The following is a 23,245-nucleotide window of genomic DNA, read 5'->3' on the forward strand; positions in this document are numbered from 1 at the left end:
ACTGCATCCGGCTTGAGTCTGAGGTTGATGAGCAGATGTGAGATCTCACCTTTAACAGGATCAACTCAAGAGTTCTTCTCCCAGAAGACATATGAGTCAAAATAATAATAAAAAAAAAACAGCTATCCTCATTTGAGTTTCATTCCAGCAAACAAATATCTTTCCATATTCAATGGAGGGAAATCAACTGGCAGCAACTTCATGAGATAATGTCGATTTTAGATGAAAAGGCATGTGGATGTGTCATTGTGGTGTTTCGTCGTGCTCGCTTTGGCACGCCAAACACTTCGGGCCCATGTCCAACACCTCCAACACGTGTGCATGCTGGGGGTTGTGTCACCCTCAGGTCGTGGAGTTATGATCCACCAGTAGTGATTACAGCACACATGGAGGAGGGCGGTCACAACCTGAATTTTTCTTCAGTTTTTTTTTGAGTGAAACATGCAGAAACTGGAACATCTAATTCTCAGAAATGTAGATTTTTGTCCATCGGTAGATTCAAAAAATTATACTTGACTGAGTCTTGTTGAGCAAACCCAAAACTCGGTTAAATAATTTGGCGAAATCTTAAAATTCAAAATGATTATGATGCCCTGCAGCTAGATTTGAAAGATCTGTTTGAGCTCGTCAAGTCAGGTTGAGCAGAAAATCTACTTTAATATTTGGACGAATGATAAACATCTATAACTTAAATAAAAGAGAACTGAGAGTTTGAATAATTGCTAAAATTAGATTCTTAGATGATGGATGAAATTTAAGTGCTTACACTGCACATTATGTCAAACATCTGCTTTCAAAAAAGATCATATACTGTAGAGAGCTGGTACAGTACATTTGTGTCTGGCTTTGTCATGACTGAGTGAAATGACAGTGTGTCCTACAACAGAGGCTGTATTAAAGCAGTGGTTCGGAGAGTACTGCTAACTAAATTAGTCATGGGTGAGATGGTGGGGCACTTTGAAATGATTCTTAAAAAGAATTCTTTAATCTCCACTCTAAGTTCAGTTGCTCACTGCGCAGACAATTAAAAGAGAATGAAATCACATATCCATGGGTGACACACTGCCACCTCAAGGCATTAATTTTGCGCGGGGGAAAATCCATCAGTTAAAATCCACGCTGATCTTTTAAAAAGTGACCCATGGCATTTAAAAATTGGCTCTCAGCTGAACTCCGTCTCACCCCCGGAGAAGAGAGGGAGAGTGAGTGAGAGATTTGGGCAGTCATATCACAGGCCTGTGAAGCGACATTGTCTTCTTCAAGCAAGACAACAAGTGGAGTGGATTGCTGCCGAACTAAGTTTTGCTGTGTTTTAATATGCAATATGACAATAAAGCATCTATCTATCTGACAAATAAAATAACATTTACACTAGGGCATAAATTAATACCACTCGCTCCCAGCCGCAAGTCTGTATACAAAACCAAAACCTCAAACATGTAATTGTTACACAAGCAGAAGATAGCTTTATCATATCCCTCTTAATCCACTGCTTCTCTTCTGTATCATTACAATGGTATTGTGTACCGAGGGTTTCTGCATGGGTTACCTCCAGGGTTTGAGAGGGCATTGCATCCAGAGGCGCAGGCTCGCACTGTGACAAGAAAAGAAGCAAAGATATTGATTCAGCTCTGTAAGCCACCCACCAGAAGCTGCTCTAGCTTTTGTTTGGACTGCTTTATTTTATTAGCCTCCCTGTATAGGGACAGATATTATGTTATAACTGAGCAGAGGTTTTGATTAATTCATTATCTGTTTAACCTGTCTACATCGGACTATTGCTCACAAGTCATTATTTTATACATGTAATTAGCTTAGTATATTCAATCCTGATCTACTATAAGTCAGCACACACGTACACACTGTTTTTTTTATTATTAAAAATCTCTTAAGCCATTGTTCCAGTGAGAATTCAGCCATGCTATGATAGTTAGTCCTCCCTTAATGATCTCTTAGATTACTTTCCTTCTTGGCAAATGACTATGTTTGGAGGCAGCAAATGGTCTTACAGGTATTAAATGTAATATTCTTCCTTGTGCATATTCTTTAGAAACGCTAGAGAGGCGGTGTAATGAAAGCAACAGGCGGCCTTTCTGACTGCGCCTCCGAACCTATACATCACTGTGCAGACAAGATGCGGATACTTTGTTACTAAGAGTGCTCGGATCATAAAATGTCAACTGTCACTTAGGCTGTAGTGGTTCACAATGACATTTATCAACCATCTCGTTGTTGGAGGACTGATCTAGGACCTGTTTGCTAGAGCCCAAACCGTGCAGAGATTGATGGATGTGCAAGAGTCATGAATATGTGCCATAAATGGGTTTAGAGACAGATAGTTCAAATCTCATCCCGGCACTTTCAATTGCAGAGTTATAGATAGTATAAATAGATAAATGCTGTGCATCTGCAAACACTGTGTCTCAGTCAGACTTCAATTGATTAGTGATCATTCATGTTGCCTGAAAACTTTGAATATGGTCCAGTGGAGTCGTGTGTGTTCATATGACATTGCTGTCATTGAGGATCGGGTTCAATTGACTTTCTTTAAGGCAAAGCAAAATTAAAAACATAGCTGTAACCACTGGCAGCCAATATTAAAGATCCACTGACATGGAGCTATGGAGGATTATTGGAATCCACCCATACATCCCTCATGTGTTGTAAGCAGGCGGCAACTACCACCGCTTGAGGCTGAAGCCAGTCTGGAAGTACCTTAAAGTGCCACCAACAGCTGCTAGATGCTGGCTTTAACTGACTCCCATTGACTTCTCTCTACAAATACTCAAGTCATTATGGTGTCAATTGCTAAATGGTGGTTATTTTGGAAATTATTGCTGAAATTAATAAGATCTGAAAACTCATAGGAGCTTGTTGGGCGTGATTGCAACTGTGATTGACAGTTTGTTCACCTGATGCTCTCCCCACCTTGTTGTTGTGTTGCCAGTAAGCTAGCGATCACTTCGGTCCAACGTAGCGGGGCTTGTTTCCATAGCGTGGAAGGTCTTGGCTCCAATCAGTAAAGATGATGTCGACCATAAGCAGCAACTCTGGGCTTCAGACTGACTCCAATGCAAACCAAGGGGTGATCGCTACATCCATCTTCAAAAAGTCTATGGTTGTAAGACCAGGAGATGGAGGATCAGGGTGAAATGAATAAATTAGGTCTCAACCACACTCTTAGAAATGTAAAAATTTTCCAATTGATATCTAAACACACACCTGCAAGCCCATGACATCACTTTGCTGGCTACTACAACCCATGAAATAACAGTTAAGTGCAGTTTTTATTTGATGGGAGGGTTTAGATTGGATATATTTATGTATACGCTGATGAGTGCAGGATGAGTCATCAAAATTACTTGACATTTTACAGTAAAAAGAGATGGATTTTTATGTATGGATTCTTACTTTCCACCTTGTTTGTCAGTCAACACTGGTATTAGATGGGCTGCAGAATTGCCCTCATCATAGAATTTAACCCCAAAATTGGTTGAGGCCTAAAGAGTAAAAAAAGCTCTAATTTAAATTGCATCCAACTCTAGTGTAATATATATATAGAAATATAATATGCTATTCTGCAGACAGAGCAGGGAAAAGGGCAATTATGCAACTGTACAGAAGGGTTTTATCTCTTCACTGGTGATGCGACTACTGGTAGCTCCATCACACGAGAAGCTGATCTTTGATCCCGGCAGAGAGCTGACAATGACAAGGTCGAAAGGTTAAGCCGCTATATGTCACCAGTTATTTATATCTGTTTGACTTTGAGATGCTCTTCAAACTCTCACTGTAGGCTGTAGTAGGTGTCATCACACCAAGTACCACATACTGTAAGGACACTAGTCATAAATGAGAGTTTGCTGCAAGTGGGTTAAAGTTATTTATTTTGGGAACAGAGACACTGTTGGAGGGATTTCATATTTATTCAGTCATGTGTGCATGCCTATATTGTTACCACAGCAACTAATGCAGTTATTTTACAAAGATGGAGTGCTGAAATCTGATGCTATCAACGTTTTATGTTGATGCAAACAAAAATATGAATTATTTGGGATGTGTAAGGCCAGAATCACTCTTTTCCGCAGTGAATTATATTTTAGTTTTGTTTCATTTGAGTGACAAGGGTTTAGTTTAGGTGACATTTCAGACGCTCTGTGAACATTGTGAACATCTTTTGAAGCTTGAAATTAAAGTAATATTCACCAGTAAAAGCACTGCAGCTTTTATTTATTTCTTTTCTCTTTAGACCTGAAGCATACTTGGTTGCAGCTCTCCTTACCTTGATAAGCACTGTCTGAACTTTTAGTGACAGGATGCTCTGTCTTAAATGGTGCTTCTTTAAATTATTCAGGAAGAATTGTAAATACAGCCAGAACTGATCCGGTGAATGACATTAGTGATTGCGTCTTTTAACTCAGCACTTTCCAAAATGGCATTTTTTTGGAGAATAAGTTGATGGGGGGGGGAAACATCAATGTTAAATTCTATCGATGCATTTGACTTCCACTTTAAGGCTGAGTGCCAGTTCACTGTGTACCATTTAAGGCTTTGGGACCTGCTCACTCCCCACATGATTTCTCAGAGCTGTACAGGGCTACGTTCTGAAAAAAAAAAAAAAAAAAAAAAAGTGTTTATTCTGCTGGGCAGCGGTAAACATCCCTTGGGCCCATCAGTCACTGCTAGCTCTTTGAGTGCCGTCCAAGATGGCCTCCACACACAGCCCCCTTCCCCACCTCACCCCCGCAGTGAGAGCTGGGAAAACCTGCATACCCCATGTGATGTTCCAAACGTTCCCATCTGCCAAGAGTGGTCAATGTGAATCCAACACTAAACTCTCCCTTATTTTCAGAATTTGTCATTCCGCTGGGAGCTGCACTGGAGGGGAATACCTGCTGTCACAACAGGGGGAGGCCAGGCCGTGACCATCCTGAATTCAAAGCAATGCCCTGTATTGAGCAAATTCGAGGCTGACTGGTTATGCGACAAGAAAGTCGGCGTGTTGGCTTCAAGTCAAACTGTCACTCAGTCATTGGTGCAAACTGCAGGTCATGAATTCACTCATTTGGTCATTCAAAATTCCATCTATTCACTTTTTTTTCCCCCCTCTATCAACATTTTATTCATCTCATCTGCCAGAAATACATATATGCATTTCTTCTTCTATATTCTTTCAAACAGTAAATGGCGGAGGAAGTGACTGAGTCAATGGATGAGATTTGCGTAGTCTAATTTTGTCAAATGTTAATCTGTTTCAACGTTTATTCCAGGACTGTGAGAAGTATTAAATCGATGAATATACAATCTGACTTTCAATTGCTCCATCTTACGACAGGCCTCCATCCGCAGATGGATCATTAGAGTCTTTGGAGTCCCTCCCACCCACCCCCCACTGATTATTTGACCCAAGTCTTGATTATAGGAACAGCTTTCACAGCGTTTCTGTTTTGCATTGTTCAAACATGTCAAATCTCATTTGTGTATAAGTCACCTCACCCAGTATGATAAACACAGGGGAAAACATGGCCTTTGCAATGAATCCAGTGGGGTGCCCACACATTTCACACTGTTTCATCACTGTATCCATTTATATTAACTTCATGTTCAAAAGATGACACCCTCCACTGTTCTTCTGTTGAAAGGGATACAATAGATTACATTATCTTCTTATAGGAAAGTTTGTGTTATTACAAGATATTGCATGATATTTAATTTCCACTCAAATATCACTATTTCACTAGATTTTAGCTTTGTACTTCCCCTCCCCTATTGTAGCCCATGAAAAGGACAATACTTAAATTGGTAATTATTTATTCAATTATTAATTAGTGATTAGGATAATTCCACTTGATTACACCATGTCCAGAGCCTCCTGCATTTCTTCCTGAATTTCTTCCCCGGTGCCAAATCATCTCTTCTTCAGTCTCAATTTCAAAGCAAAGCAGAGCAACAACCACATTGTTTCTAATCACAAAAGCTTGTTCAAGCATAGTCACTGCTTCTGCAGCAGTTTTACAAAGCAAAAAACTAAATCACACAAACTCTTTGCTCATTAAAATTTGCAATGGTGGCTTGAAGAGAAAAATCACCAAAGTTATGTTTGCAATTGTAGAAAAAAAGTAATATGAGCATTTTCTGATCCGGCGTCGTTCGTCAGTGCCTTTCAAGATTCCCTTGCAAAAAGAATTTTTAAAATTGACTGGTTTAAGGTCTGCTTGCAACTGTATGGTTAAAGTATGCTTAGGTTTAGGAACAAAATCTCTTTACTTTAAATGGAAAGACTGAATACATGGTCAAAAAGTAATCAATAGTGACTGTCACTAGGAAACAGTAACAGTAATAATTCATATAGACATCAGAGGAACTGTTCAGGCAAAAGTAAACATACAGTATATCCTTTCTGACATTTCTACAAACAATTCTGCTGTGTGTCCTGTGAGGACAACCTCAACAAGAAACATGTTCGATCCGACAGGTTATACTCAAGCTAACAGTTTGTTCAGATTATCTAAACCAATTTATTTGGAGGAAAAACCAAAAGTGAGCACGCCCACAATCCCTAATAATCCCGCAGGATACCTACAATACCTACAGTAGATCAAAGCAAACCAAGAAGTTTTTGTATTTACCCTACTCAAGTGCTATTGTCTTTTCATCAGATTAATTGTAGTTTTGACTGTACATTCATGAATGGCTGATCAGTGAAATAATCCGAGGAAATCAGCGAAATAATCAAAGGAAAAAGGCCAAAATAATGCCTGATTGTAAATTGCTGCTTGTCAAATTTACACCTTCACGTTTGATGAGGATAACGTCTGCTCCAATTTACAGCGGCTAAAAAGACAAAAGACACAAAAACAAAAATCTCAAAACGACAAGAAAACATGCAAAAAGTGAATACAGAACAGAAGTTAAAAAAAAAAAAATTAAAAAAATCACCCTCACCGTGAAAAACAAAGTGGTAGCAATAGAACAATTTTTTTTTCATCTGGCACACACTGCATTTGGCATTATTTCAAGGTAGGATTTCAGAATTTATTACAAAAACACTCACAACAACACGAGCGTGCTGAGATTCCTTCAGCTATTCAAGTGCAGATTTATTGGCGCGAACACATACACACTTGAATACAGAACGAAGGGCGGAAGCCAAACTCTATTTGCAGAGGTGTGGAAGACTTGAAAGACAAGCTCATTATGCAGTTCGGGACATACTGTATCATCGATTAACATTCATCATGCTCAATCTACCTCAAACACTGCGTCGCCTAACCTGTGACTGCAAATGCAAAGCAGCCCCCCCCCCCCCCCCCCCCCCCCCCCCCTCCTCCACTGCCACAACCATGTTTGTAGACAGAGGTTAATGGGAGCGGAGCGTTGTGACACTGTATTGCCATGTATTAAGAAGACCTGCAGCTGGAAAGTTCAGGACAAGTCATGTTTACCCAGCGATACCTTAAAATGAGCGTGCTGCTGCTGCTCGGGTTGAAATGTGTCGCTCCCTGGTGTGAAACCATGTAAATATGCATGCAGAAGGAGGCAAGCGCTGTGATGAGGAATGGCAATTAGTACATGCATCATGCTAGCTGTTGCTGGCTACCATGTTTATCAAAATCTGGTGTTTCTTCCAAGACCACATGTGGAGTAAGATGAAATACTTAAAAGACACCTGTGATGGACAGAGCACATTAAGGGCGGCTGTGGCTCAGGAGGTAGAGTGGGTCCTCCAGTAATCAGAAGATCGGCGGTTCAATCCTTGGCTCATAGCTTCTGAATGTGTGTGAATGGGTGAATGTTGGCATGTAGCGTAAAGTGCTTTGAGTGGTCGGAAGACTAGAAAGGTGCTATATAAATGCAGTCCATTTACTACTTACCATTAGAAGGCTATGTAAAGCCATGCACTGCCTGCAGCTGGATGCATGCAAAAAACAACAACAAAAGAACAACAAACAGTGTAGAAATTCTAACAAATAATTTGAGGAGTTGAAAGGCATCAACCTGCTTCCAGCTGCAGAATCCATAAGACTCCAGAGGAAAAAAAAAAAAAAAAGTACTATAGCCCCTTTATCAATAATCACTGCACATGTACAGGGAATGGTTTGTGGTCTAAGTAAGGACAGAAAACGATCAAACTATGGCAATATTAATAATTACACAATAATTAATAATTATGCAGTCTAGACTCCAACAGGTAATAGATAATGTATGTGGCAAATATAAATAAAAACACACACATATGGGAATAATAATTGCTAGAATGTTCTAGCACCTTCACCTTTTAATCTGTCCAATTAGTGCAGTCAAAACATGGCTATATGGCAATTAACCCTTTAAACCCTTGGCTTTTTTTTTGCACAGTTTTCAGTTCCTATATTTACTGAATAGGCTTCTGGCATATACCCACTACATGTGTTACAGTATGGCATACAGTCTATTGTTATTTGCAGGATAAGTTAGGGTACATTCATTTGCATGTGAGTAGTCTTATGCATGTTAAAATTTGTTTTGTGTTTGTTTTTCTAACAAATTGTGGCAAACAGGTTAAAAATGTAAAATCCTAGCTACTCTACCTTGACTTCTTTGTGTGATGGTAGCAGATCTGTGATAGGTTTAACAATAGCTGAAGCTATATCCTCGGCATTATTAAGATAATATTATTAAAAAAAGACATTTCCTGGTGAGCCAAAGCCAGCAAAATCGACTGCTCAAGTGAGAAATTTAAGTGAAATAACACACAAGGCCACACAATGCACATTCACAGCCATATCCGCACTCAGTCACTAGAGGGGCAATTTAGTTTTTGCAATCACATAGAAAACCTACAGTACATATACAGTCCATAGAGAAAAGCTTGGGGACAGGAAGAAAACCACTGAGTTCCATGATGTGAGTCTATTTTCTTCAGAATAAACAACGAATATACAGCAGTAAGCAAAAGTAGTAAATACCAGGTCAAAATGTTGGCATCAATAAAACAAATCTGAGAACAGAAACATGTAAACCCTGCAGTGATTATGATGAATCTTGCCTACAAATTCCTTGTGAGGTCAAGTGTAGTAATTTAGCTACTTCATTTGTTTCATGTGTACGCTAAGTAACATTAAGGGCAAAACAAGTTTTAATAGAAAAGTTTAAAAGACTCTGGTAGTTACATATTTCCTGTGAGTTTATCTGACCTTTGGTTTTGCTGTATGGTGGATGATGTCCAATTATTTTGAAATGTTTCTCCAGAAATAGACACAGGAATAAAACTAAGTCTTTCTCTAAGAGCTTTGACTGTGTTGAAAGATAATATGTTTAAAAAAAAAAAAAAAAAAGGTAAATATTGTGATCTAGCTCATGCTCATTTTCTATGATTATGCAGTACATCTTGAACGCACTTCAAAACATGAGAAACTTGCTGCATACAAGTTTGCTCAAAGGTCATATAAGGCTGACATACTATACTGTGGAAAATGTTAAACAGAATACAGAACTGCTGAGGTGGAGAAAATGCTGTTTGCTTTGATGCCACCCAACACTTTTTCAGTGTTTAACAACTTAAACATACTGTTTAGTCTGAGGGAAGATAAGGATATGGCACACAAAGTGAGAAGACATTTAAAGTCATTTCAGTTGATCAACTGAATCCACATAATGCGTATTATTGTTAACAAAATGAGGCTTGCTCTAGAGTTGCAAAGTTGATTCTTTTCTTAGCAAATTACCATTTTCAGTGAACACTCCAAAAGCTAAAGCAGAAAAAAACAAAAAAAAACCCAAAACAGATAAAATTTGGCTGGTGGAGCTTGCATTTAAAAAGTATACTATTTGTGCATAGTCACAAATTAATTAGCTTTCGAGGACTACAAACCATCATGCCTGTTGCATGTAAATTAGCTCTAGGTGAACTACTACTTTTATGTTTATTGTTGTACATGGTCCTGAAAATATTACTTAAATCACAATAAAAACTAAATCAAAACTAATTATGAGGACTGATGCATCCTGTGAAAACAGTTGTATAATGTTGTCTGTCACTCTAATTAAATATGTTATCAAGTTGCATTATGGGAAGTGTATGATTTGAGGTTTTTGCAGCATGACTCATACTAGGCACTAAAGGTGAGGTGAGAGGTGAGTTGGAATTTTATTGTAGGCCAGCAGGGGAACCCATTGAATACATGCATGTACACATACTGGATTCTTGGCATATTGGCACAGTTTTTTTTCTTTCTCTCAACATGGTTCCAACAAAAAGTCAGGTAAGCTAGGTTAAATGGTCCCTATAGAACACCTTGACTGATTTAAAACTCAAAGGCCACCTTGACTGGCACCCTCGGGCCTGTAATTGCCATCCCTACACTGACAGCTAGGAAATCACACAAGAGAGGGATTATCTTGTGGGAAAGGTTCTTGTGTGCAGCAGAAGCACACGGTTGATTGCATTAAGGAACCCATGGAGCCCACCCCTGTGGGGGAATTAAATAAAAAAGCTGTGGTAGCTGTACATTGTGTTTTTAAGGTGGTTTGAGTTAGAGGCTGCTGTTAATCAGTGGTGACAAAGTCGGAGATCAATACAGATTGGATGGATGCAGGTTAAAGGATCAATACAGTGTGTAACAGTATGTACACTGCATTAGTTATTTTTCGAGGTAACCATGCATACAGCAATGTACTTTAAATAACTGTTTTTATCACATCACTAGACAACAGTAACAACTACAAATAAAATGAACGAAATACCTCATTCACAGTACTTTCACTGGCATGGCATATTAAGGGTTTAGTGTTTAATTGATTAATAATTAATTTTGAAATTTATGTGACAGATTATATGGCTCAATAAGTGATTTTTTTTTTATTCCTGCAATGGTGCCCCATTTCCATTCTGTTGTTGATTGCAACCCATCTATATCAAGTGGGCTCTTTATCTTCTACAGGTTGAAGAAAGGCTCTATCATGTGATAGCATCATTGAAGAACATTGTTAATGTTCCATCCTCTAGATTGAAAACAGGCTTTTATTGTTAAGCTGAAAAGGACACAAGCCATGCACACTTTGAAGAGTAAAACTAAGTGAATACCTTAAGATAACAGAGCTGCAGGATAGAATATCCACTTTATATAAGATTTGAGAGGATGAGAAGCACTTGGACTATATAGTATCTTTTGGCCCAGCACCAGCTGCCTTGTAGCCTGTTGCGCCAGGTGGTTAATAATAATTTCAAAAAAAATACTTTGCAGGTGATTAGATGAACCATCTGTCTATCACTGTCTATCACAGGCTACCTTCTCGCTGTCGTTACACTTAAACCATGCACATAGTTGCCAGTAGCTTCTCATAGGACGCTGATTGGTCCGAACCACCGGTGGTTCAGCCACAAGTGCATAACTCGAATCCTGACAAGATGGATTCTCATGTGACCTCATGAATCCAGTTGCCTCACAAGGTAAGTTGTTTTGGTGAGGGAGGTGAATGTCACAGTCAATCTGTGTGGTATAAATGCAGATTGACAACCCTTGGTTTAGCCTAGGAGCCAGGCCTAAGGTCCCACTCAGCTTGATGCTCTGCTGCTAGTGACCCAGTCCCTGGCCCTGGATACTGAGGTAAGTGCCCCCTCCATCATCACTTACTACAACGCTAATTCTGGGTTCATCTATGGTCAGGGATGTCAGGAATCCTACAGCAGCAATGTGCTGTTATCCAGGTGCCCAAGTGTGGGAAGTCACTGTTAAAATACTATTGCTCCTTTAAAAACGTCCAATGGTGTAAACCATCCTTTGATTTAACAATATTAATTTCCAGCAGTCCCAGAGGCTGAAGAATGATTTTATATGTCTTATTGATTTTGAGATCCAATGTGTCATATCTGGGCGTCTTCCTTCACCCCAACTGACATCAGGTCAGGATGCATTCGTCAGCTTCACATATAGCTAAAGGGATATTGTGAATTCCGAGGCATTTTGTTTGTTGTCAACTTTGCTGCTTTCCTGAATCACCCAGATCTCTTTACAAAGGATAGATTTCATCCGAAAGTGCGTGATCTTGGCTCCTGTCACTTAACTTGGAGCTCACCTTGAAGTTCATTCAACATTTTTACAACTGACTCTCGTTGAGTCCAACCCATTTTTACAACACTCCCCTTGGTTTTAATATTCCAGTAGTAATGAGTGATAGTCAGCATAACTATCACTGGACTAATCACAGGCTGTGTAGATTTAAATAACTTGATGAGCTAAATAATTATCATCCAATCTCTAAATTATCGTGTCTAGCGCAAGTGTTAGAGAAACTGGTAAACGATCAGGCGAGAATATTTTTATCTTAATCGTATCAATCATAGGCATGGGCATAGTACTGTGACAGCAGCATCGAAAGTCTTGAGTGATGCTGCTAGTGCATTAGATAAAAAGCAGGATTGTGTCGCCCTTTTTATTGATTTATCTAATGTTTTGGATACTGTTGATCATCTAATTATTTTGAAACACCTGGAATCAATTGGATTTGAAGAAATGTCGTGTAATTGGTTTGCAAATTCTCCATACAGCAGCACCCTCTGTTTCCCAGGTGGTTCAAAACTTGCATTTTAATTTCTGTACTGTACAGCTTTTTTTTCTTTTTTATTGATCTTGAATTACTTTTAAACTCTGATAAAACAAAATGCATGCTGTTCTCCAGAAAACTGACTAACAGTCCCACAGAAGTGAATATTACTTCCCTTAACCCTCATCCTACCAACATATTTAACATACAAGGACCACCGACTGGGGTCCCTTGCAACTCCAAGAATGAACTACTGCAAAAAACATCATAGCAAAATGTTAACTTATTTCTTCTCCACAAAGCCTTCAAAATAACTGATAGATCCGATAGTGTGTGATATTTCAACTTTGGACCCATAGCAAAGATGAACTCAATAAATAGTTCCATCTATTAAAACTGCATAGGGAGAATTGGGTGCTTTTGACTGGGGTCCCCCAGGACCCCAATACATTGGTATTTTTAATAATGATATGAAGTCATTAGGAACAAACTGATTGACAAAGTCATGAAAAATTGGAATGATTGAATAAAGCACCCGTGAGATATGACAAAAAATATACCTCTGGAGTCTACGGGTCCCTAGTCAGTAGGATTAAGGTTAATGGGACAGCAATTGAAATCGTATCCTCTTATAAATATCTTGGTTTCTGGCTTGATGACAAGCTGTGCTTCAAAAAAATATATTAATGAACTGATGAAGTCCTTTGAAGGATGAAGTCCTTAAAAGCAAAACTGGCACTCTTTTATAGAAATAAGGCATGTATTACCGAGAACTGCAGAAAGCAAATTGTTCAGTCAACCTTTTTTATCCGTTATGGACTATCATTCTGCGCTTAAATTCATAACTAGGGATGTCTTTAGAATGCATCGTTGTATACTATATGAGAAAGTTGGGTGGCAGTCATTGGCAGTGAGAAGAGAAAGGCACTGCATTCTATTTATTTACAAAGCACTTATTGGAAAACTTCCTGAGTATCTCGTCTTTTAACTACAGATCACTGTCACATTGCACTAGGTCTCAAGACTATTTGGTCCTCGAAAATCACCATGTTAGAACTAAGATTGGGAAACTGGCTTTTAAATACTATGCTCCACACAAATGGAACAATCTGCAGAAGCTTGTAAAATTAGAGGAGCTAATCCCTTTTACTCAATTTGAATCTCTTCTGACTGACATATAGCAGTGTGAATGCATGTGTTTTCTTTGATGTTGTCCCTTATGTTGATGTCTTTGGCCTGTTTGTTGCATAATCTTTTGATGTATGATATAATTTTGTGTGCTTTTATTGTTTTTTATATGTAGGCTACTTTTCTTGTTTTTATTATTATCAAGAATTGTGACACCAAGAATTGGCATTGAATCAAAATCAGAATAAAATATTCTCACCTCTAGTGGCAATGGGTTTCATCAAAAATGTCACTGTGCCTGCCATGAGGAAATAGTAACATGCCATCAGTGAGAATAGCCAGTGAGCTTCCAACTTGATAGAGAATTTGAGAAAGCACCTGTGCGAAATTCCAAGCCAAATGTTCAGGGAACTTCTGGGAGTGGTGTTAAAAAAATCAACCCTACCAATCGAGACCAACCCAAAGTAATACTTTGGTGTACTTCAAGCAAATACATGTTGATTATTTGGAAATGAACCTCACTGAGAGTTGCAGGTGAAATGATTCCTTTGTGGCAGCAGGCGTATTGACATTCATGAGCATGATAATCTTACAATCTCAGACACAGCAGTACGCTGATTTTAAAGTAAAATGTGTGGAAACCAGTCCAACCAATGGTGGGAAATTCAGCAAAGTCACTTCAGTCCTGATTTCTAGAAAAGTGGAGTGATAAGTCTTTTGCTCACTGTCTATATGTTGTAGATTTGAATTGGATGGAGATGTAATCTCTGGAACTTGACCTACACCAGCTTTAATCAAATGTTTACCAACCTAAGAGTAAATAAACACAAAGGCAAATTACATTTGTGACTGGCATAATTAAACTCCCCGCTTGGTAACTGTCTATTGGACACAGAAGAGAGTCAGTGATGGCTTTCACTGCAAATGTATGAAGCCTGTACTACTTCAGAAAAGCATAAATAATGAATGAGAGCTAAATTTCAAACACACATGCATGTACGGTATGTTGTCTGTTTTAATATCAACCAGAAAAATGACATTCATGAAATGACAAAAATTAGCTGCAAATTAGAATTCATTAACAAGCTAGAAATGGTATTTTCCAGCAATTTGCACTGACCTTTCCATTGTGTTCCTTTTTGGAAATGTGTTGCATTATACTGTGAGATGAAAGATCAGGACCAGGGTTAAAGCCTGGACTCCTCAACAATTTCTTTAATCAATTCATTATCTTTATTTTACACCACCCACAACACAGTACAGAAATTAAATGAAAATAAAGACTGAATAAAGACTGAGGCATTATTTTCTGGGAAATTACACTTATCCCTTACCATTACCTGCTCCCTTTGAGTGACACTAGTCATCCCTTTAGGCTTGTATCCATTTTAGACCATAAATTACCTGAATTACCTCCAGTCTGCCCAAGATTGCCTCATTGTCTACTTTAGCCTTGAAGCATGGATGAATGCAGTGTCCACCTCAAGGAGCGCCAAGATCCCTTCATCTTACACAACACATGAAGTGATATAAATGTGTGCCAACCCCTTATTCTCCGTTTTATGTAATAAGTTGGTACTGGAGATAGGTTACAGACATGAAGGACTGCTGTTAAGCCTTATTAATGCCTGATAGTAGCTTGAAGGGTCATTTTGTACGGTATCCTTTGTGTAGGCAGCAAAGAAGAAGGGAATCTTAATCATGGCTCAATGACATGACTCTTCTCTGGGTATATCTTGTTATTCAATCTTCAACCTTCACATGTAAAATGTGAAACAAAACTGCAATCAACGGTCATGTGTGATAGCCGTGGTTCTTTATTTAGAGCCATATTAGCAGTTGTGAGTAGAGGATATATTTTAATGCCATTGACTCACTGTTAAAAAAATGTTAGCATCATAGCAGTAAAGCTGACCAGGGCAGTTACATTAGCTGTTCCCCGGAGACTCAATTTTAAGCTAATTGTCCAACTGTTATCCATTTATTTTTCTTTTTTTTATATTTCTTAGGATCCACATTTGGAGATTTATAGTATTTACCATTTGCCGCTCATGGTATTGGTATGTCCGATCTTTAGGTGCAATGCTAAAGACTAGTGTTAATCTGTATTTTTCTCATTGCTGACAAATCCTGTGAAAAGACAGATATGGCCCATCTCTCAGTACTCTGACTTCCCTGCTTTGTCAGTGGCACTCAGCCCTATATTCAATGGTTTTTTATAAAGATCATTACAATATACATCTTTACAAATATATTGTTTAATTTTTAAAACTTTTACATCACCAGGATGGTTATATGTGCAAAAATCTCCAATCAATCTGGTGGCTTTTTAGCTGTTTTGGAAGTAGTTCCTCTGTTTCCATTTCCAACAGTTCTGCAGTTCTCAGTCATACCCAGGATGAAGCAATTAAATAGGAAAATGCTGTTTTCAGTATGGCCAGTAAAGCTTCAATGGAATGCTCTGATTTCAACAGATTCAGTATTTCCTTCCAAACAGGGACTGATTTTTAATGTGCATGCACATTTTTTCAGGCATTCATCTAAGAATATATCTATATTTACCCGTTTCAGATCATTTTGAAATGAAACACTAATGACATTTATAGACTGCTGAATGATGGGATAACCAAGGTAGGGATGAATACATGTATTCAGTGAGCAGGGATAAAAGATGGCAGCAGAGGAGCTGTGGGTAATTTTCCTCTGTGCATGGAAATCATATAATGATCAGGCATATAATCACCATTATGATAGAAAGTGAGGCTTTTCTAAAGAGATGGACACCTCACAACAGTTGACCAGCACACTCCACTCTATTCCCGCTCTTTGTGTAATTGGAACTTCTTCAGCTCCTGGTATCTGATCATGGAGGATGCTTAGCCTGTGCAGATCCGGCAATCCCAGTTACATTCATATTAGTTTGTGATAATACACCATGGGAAATGGTAAATGGATTACAAAGATGCAAATTGGTAGTAGACAGGTTTCTTTAAATAAGGCCTTGGAGAGAAATGGGTAATGTACAGAAGTATATTAGCCGACAACGTGTATCTAAATAAACATGACCAATTGAGTTTTCCATGTAAACAGCATGCATTTGTTTGCATCCATAATTTTACAGAGTATGTTTTTAGACTGCAAAGTCTACAGTATGTTGAGTATATTTAAACCTCCTGAGAAGCTAAACAATAATTTATTATGTTTACAAGGCTACAATATTTATTCCCCAATTTCAGCACAGTGGTGGAAAAAAGGCACACATCATGTTGAGCAGTGTTTGGCTGCCTCACTATAGTCATGTGCTTCCACCAGCTTTGTCCATAAAGTTGTTATCCAACACATCAATCAGCATGTCATTCTTCTAGTTACTTCTTTTAAAAGCTAAAATCCGTCATTATTCTAGTGTATGTGTTGAATAAAAAAACATTGTCTGCACACTGACAAATTATTTTCTCTAACTTCTCTCTACTAAACCTTCTTCCATATTAATATACTGTAGTTCAATGAGTTTTCTCCTCTCAATTTAAAATGCAGTTTGAGACTGCAAGCCAGACAGTTATTTACATTACCAAATGAAACAATCTGGCAGCATGCACAATGTTCAAGCAACTCAGCAGTGATGCATTAACTGTCTCCAACACTGCTGCAATAGATTTCACCTGAAAGAATACTTATCTCATTTTAAATTTGTATAAGTTAATTAGGCAAAAAATGTAGTTCAGACATCGGCGGTCAACAAGAACTAGACTATATTATGAAACAGAAAAAAACTGCATCAACTTTTATTAAATATATCCTGTATAATGTGACTCAAACTTAAATCTGGAGACTGATTGAAAAACAATATTGCTGCTGGTGATCATGACAAATGAGGGAATAAATACCTGAAATTAACACCTGATACCAAAATTTCAATCCACAGTATCTTGTGAGGGGATACTTTCCCCTATCACATGGACATGTTAGCTGATAAGATGAGTTTATTTCCTCTCGGATCCCCAGAGCTGTATGAAAATCAATAACCAGACTGATGTGGTGCAGGGTTTTCCACTAGCGCATACAATGTCCAGCTGGGTTAAAACTAGTCGCCAGCTGGGTCACTGGCACATGCTTGTCAGTCACACGAGGAGTCACCGGCTCTTTGAGCAGCTTCCTGTATGTATTACTTTTAGTAGGAGTAGTAGGGCAAATAATATAGGCTTATTTTTACATTAGTTAAAATATTTTAAATCAAACTTGTTTTGCATTTACATTTTGCTAACTTGCTTTAAATTTCACAGCAATATGGCCTTTCTTCAGCCTTTAGTCATCTCCCTCATCTACTTCCTAATCATCATAATTATCATCACACCCGTTTTTGATGTTATCACTCAATTGAATGGGCATTATCAGTGGTTATCAGCCTCATATATTTGGGTTATAAGGGGCTTGCTACACCCACTAGTGGGTGCATATCAACCCATTGGAATAGGACCGTGGCACCTACCAGTAGGTAATATGCTGCTACATTACGTTACACTGTGGCAATGCTGTAGTTAAGGTCTGGTAAGGTTTAGGCACAAAAAACACTTGGTTGGGGTTAGGAAAAGATCATGGTTTGGGTTAAAATGATCATGTGAAACGTGGATGGAGGCAATTGACGTCATCTGAACTACGTCACTTCCCCAGGTCATAATTACTACGGCTGCAGTAAGTTGGTGACCTCCACCTTACCGATGGATGAGAATGCCCTTCTGAGAGTTTAATGACATTGTGAAGTAGCGTGGGATCATGGAAGTCTTCACTGTTAAATAACACCATTGCCGTTTTATTCTTAGGTTAGGATTCCTTCAGTGTTCATTGTTCAGGAGGTTTTTACTAGGAGCCGAATTATTCGCAGAAGTTTCCTCTCCAAAACAAATGGCCCTGATGATTAAAACCGGTAAAAACACTGAATAAAGCAGTTTCACTTTAGTGGAAAAAATTGGGATAATGTAAGTACACAACTAAACAAAATATATAATATAGGTCTTATCATTTTTGGACATTATAATGTGGGATGTAGAGTAGATGGGCAAGACAAACAAGTTCTAAAACAACACTCCACATAAACACTCCACAACGTGAAAAGCAGTTCACAATAACAAAAAGACGTGTCTATTTTGTTTGCCGGAAAGAAGCAGAAAACCATTTGGACTTAAGTTGCAAATTCGTGGCCTCATTACATGTCCTGCCTACACCTTGCATAACTGCAAAGCACATGCAGTGAGTGACAGTTTAGCTTTCTCTTTCACGATGTAGGCTCCACTCAATTGGTTGCAAGGCACCGTACATCAAGGGCGAGAAGCAACTCGCGGGAAAGCAGTAAGATAGTAGTCGGCTGGAAATGTTATAATGTCCGTCCATCTGGCCGACAACCGGGACTTATGGAAAACGTCTCTGTTGGAATTATCTTCAGGTATTTTTTTATGTGAAGGACCAAACATCCTGCTTACCTCAAGTCCACTGGTTAGTCAGCTGCTTTTCTCTGGAGACAATGCAATGTTCATGGTTAATTCAATTTAGACTCAAGGGCACTGAAATATAAAAGGCACTTGAGGCCACTTATGCCATTGTTACAGTGCCAACTAATGCAGATCTTGACAAATGTACTGCCTGGACAGAGACATGGATTTCAATTACCTAAGGGAATATGCCGCAATAACCCTTTTGTAAGGGCGACACGGGGACAAAATTAGTGTGCTAAAGTATTTTCTGTGACATTAGGAAGGTCATAAGGACATGGGTTGAGTCAAGGAGACAGACATTTGTCTCCAGCCCTGTTTTGACAAGATGAAACAATTTTTTTACTTCAACTCTGAATCTCTCGCTAAGTCCCCGTTGTGAATGCGCACCACACATGACAGCTATCACAGGCCTATAATTGACGCATCATTGGTTGTCTCAGCCTGGCAGTTCTCATTCACATAAATGGCATCACAGTGTGTCTGATGACTGAAATTATGACTGCACCGTAAAGAGAAAATGGTAAAAGAAATACATAAATGCTGATCTTGAGTATGAAATATGCATCACATGCACAGTGGATTGGAATAAATCACATCAAAGTCCTACTGTGTATTCATTTCAGTGTTGGGGGGGGGAGCATTCCTATGGTGGTCATCACCACAGCATGATGCAAAGGAAACCACTCCAGGGGTTCAGGATGAGGGTTGTTTGAAAAGAAAAAAAAAACCCTTTAGCTAAATTAAAGTATCCCTCCCAAGCGGTACAGATGCAGCGTGAAATTTAATTACAATTCTCGCAGCCGCACTTGAATAATTTTCGCTTGCACACTTTTGAAATCAAAATAAATAAATGTAAGAAAAGGAATAAAAGGACCCCTTGCTGAGGTTCTCGGTAGGAAACATGTCTCCACTCATTCTGCTTGCTGACATTCTTTATGCCAGGGAAACTTAATTAATTATTTTGCCCCTTGTATCTTCCACCCTTTGAAGACAAGAAAAAGTTTAATTGACACTCTGTCTCACCTTCCCTCAAAGAGGACACACCGTGTTGTTCTCAGGGGAGTTTCACATTAAATGAGACAGAACAAAAGGAGGGGAAAAATTCACATTCTGCAGGTGCCATTGATATATCTGAACATCACCAAAAATTTCCTTCAAGAGGCATAATTGGAGCAACGGGAAGATTTCTTACAGAATGTAAGATTACCACTGAGTCTTAACCTCGAGGCACCCCACAGATGAGTGTGAGGTGAGTCAAAATGTGTCAAAACGCCCTCATAATAAATTAGATGAATTATGCCGCACAAGATAATTACTGATTTCACTGCTATTGCCAACAGGAATGAAAACAGGACATCAATGATGGGTGATGATCCTTATATTATGAGTGTGGAGACTGGCTGAACCTCAATAGACTAGCTTGATGTCAAGAGACGTTGCTCTAGTCTTAGCAGCTATGCCAATCTAATATATGCAAATAATTAAACAGCCCTCTCTCTCTTGATCTCATTCTAACAAGTTGCTTTTGACATAGTGGCAGTTCCCAAACGAGTCCATTAACGCACTTACCTCAACTTCATTTTCAGTGATGTTGACATTTTTGTATGAGAAGTCTCACCCCGAGTGACTTTCTGGCAGGGGACTTTTCTTCTTGCTGGGCCAGAAACGCATATGAGGCCCACTGTGTGCGCTAATACGCATAAACACACACACACACACACACATTCACTGGCGTGTACACACTGAGGCGGAAAATGATCCCATGTCCCGCAGCATTAGCATCTCCACTGATGTCAATCACCGTAAGTGAGCATGAACACCCTTGAAATGCTCATTGACAGCTCCTCAGCAACATGGAAATGTCCAGCCTCATTTTAGCGATATCAATAACAATCTCGAGCCGCTGTCATTAGCACTAATATAAATCAACAAGAAAAGCTCATTTTAGATGATACTCCCTTGTTAGATGCCAGTGCTGCAGATGCATAATCTCCAGCTGAATGAGGAGCAGTGAGTTTGTACTATTGCATTACAGTTTTCTAATCCATTTGATCTGTATAAAATCAGGGATTTCATATTAAATATATCAAACTCAAAGGTAGTTGATTTTCATGCAGTTAAATGAGGTCATTGCAGTGGGTGCAGGTGTATCTGGGCAACTCTGTCTTCTAAAAAAATATATGTTAAAATAAATGGTTTTACCAAATGGTCTTGAATGTAACATAATTGCTGCCTGAGTTATGTTCACTGCCGATGTTTTTTTTCCAGTCACATGGTGGTCGGCATGTACAAAATGCCAAACTTTTGACCCCAAAAACTTGTTCCAAGTCCTGCATGTGGTGAAGTTCAAGCTAAAACACTACATTCACTTTACGATCGGAGAAATATGATCTCTCCTGAATCTTAACCAAGTGTTTTGGAGCCTAAACATAACCATAAAAATGTTATATGAGCTTTAGTTGTCACGAGTGGATACATCAGGGAAGAAAATGGAAGAGTAAACATTTTGCAGATGCATTCATTGAATATTGAACATTTTGTGACTTTACGGATCAGATCAGTCATTAACATGTTTCCTCATTATGTTGATTAATAAATGACTTCACAGAGCATTGGGGAAGGTTGTTTAAACAGATGATTAATGATTTGGTTTCACATGTTAAGGATAAGGAATGACAGGGAATAAGATACAAAAATAAAAGGCGGCATGCTGAGGGACTTGTCTCCTGTATCTATAAAATGTTAATCTCACACAAACTTGGCAAACTACCTATCACGCCGGTTGGGGAAAAGGAATTACAAAGTGGCCTGAGATATGGCCCTGGCATCAACACTTTACATACTCTACTCCCGAATGCAGGCACAGAATAGGAATTTTTTTAAGATGATAAATGTAAAATATGTTCCCCCTCTGAAGGAGGTAATTTTATGCCTTGGACTTGTAGCACTATCCAACATCGATGCTTTATCTGTATCGCAAATTAATCTCCTTACCTGTCAATTCTTTATTTATTTGCTTATAATAATTTTTTTTTCTTATCAACAACACCAATAAATGTTGGCTGCTTCAACAGCTGGGAAGGTTGTTTTTCTTAAAGCTGTTAATGTGAGTGAGACTTTCAGTTAAACAACTGATGCAAGTAAGAAAACGACTGGTGTGCGTATGTGACCTTGCACGTGTGAGCGGTTCTGCATGTGAATTTTTGTACTCACGTTTATGGTGAATGCCATATTAATGAGGAAAAAACTTGATAAAAAAAATAAATAAATAAGTGAACGGAGAAATTTTAATAGAAAAAGATAATAAAACACATGGCTTGCATTCAGATCAAGTCATATTCCTAATGTTCCTAAACGACTTTGCCTCCCATCATTACATGGAAATCCACAGAGGGTACACCAAATAGTGACGGTCATCTGGGAACAAGATGATAATTGATCACAATGATTATGAATCGTATGGCTGGCGAAATCAGTCAAAGTGTGACAGTGGACCAGCTGTGTGGCTGTTTCCTGATATAAAAAGAACAGTTTATTTCCACTAGAGAGACAGAAAGAGAGAGGGAGACGGAGAGAGAGGAGGCGTGGAGGATGGGATGGGGGGGATGGCGAATCCACTGTTTCGCTTTCCCCCACAGCTGCCTCAGCTGGACTTTACAAGCTGCAGCTGGTATAGTTGATCGAAGCACATGATTATTATAGAACATGATTATTATGAAACATGTTTTAGCGAAAAAGCAAACAAAGGCATAACCGGGCAATCGATCTGTCATTCCACAATACAGTATGTTATGCAAAAAATATATATATATGTATGGAAGATGGAAATAGGTGAAGTGTGCATGTGTAAATTACAGTTTACTGTATTAGGCCTGAAGGAAAACATCCATGCATTCATTCATCCTCTCTTATTGCTGTTCAGGGTTGCAGGTGGACTGGAGGCAGAGAAACACCCTGGAGAGGTTGCCAGCTTATCACAGAGCTTACACTTTTTTTGTCTTTGGGAGGAAACCCATACAGACAAGCTGGGAGCATGCACACTCCTTACAGAAAGACCCAGTTGGATTCAAACCACGCTGTGAGGTGACAGTGCTTAACACTGTGCT

General features: G+C 38.8%; 1 long non-coding RNA gene across 1 annotated transcript in view; it reads right to left on the minus strand.

Moving 5' to 3' along the window:
• Positions 1–1,527: 1,527 nt before the first annotated feature.
• LOC122976000 overlaps positions 1,528–23,245 on the minus strand; it is a 38,386-nt gene continuing 16,668 nt past the window's right edge. Inside the window, exons 2-3 of the long non-coding RNA XR_006400780.1 lie at positions 2,929–3,113; positions 1,528–1,594 (exon numbers count right to left, since the gene is read on the minus strand). This is a non-coding gene — a long non-coding RNA (uncharacterized LOC122976000). The remainder of the gene's footprint in view (positions 1,595–2,928; positions 3,114–23,245) is intronic.

This window comes from Thunnus albacares, chromosome 24 (genome assembly GCF_914725855.1).
Source record: "Thunnus albacares chromosome 24, fThuAlb1.1, whole genome shotgun sequence".
In the NCBI taxonomy this organism is placed as follows: Eukaryota; Metazoa; Chordata; class Actinopteri; order Scombriformes; family Scombridae; genus Thunnus; species Thunnus albacares.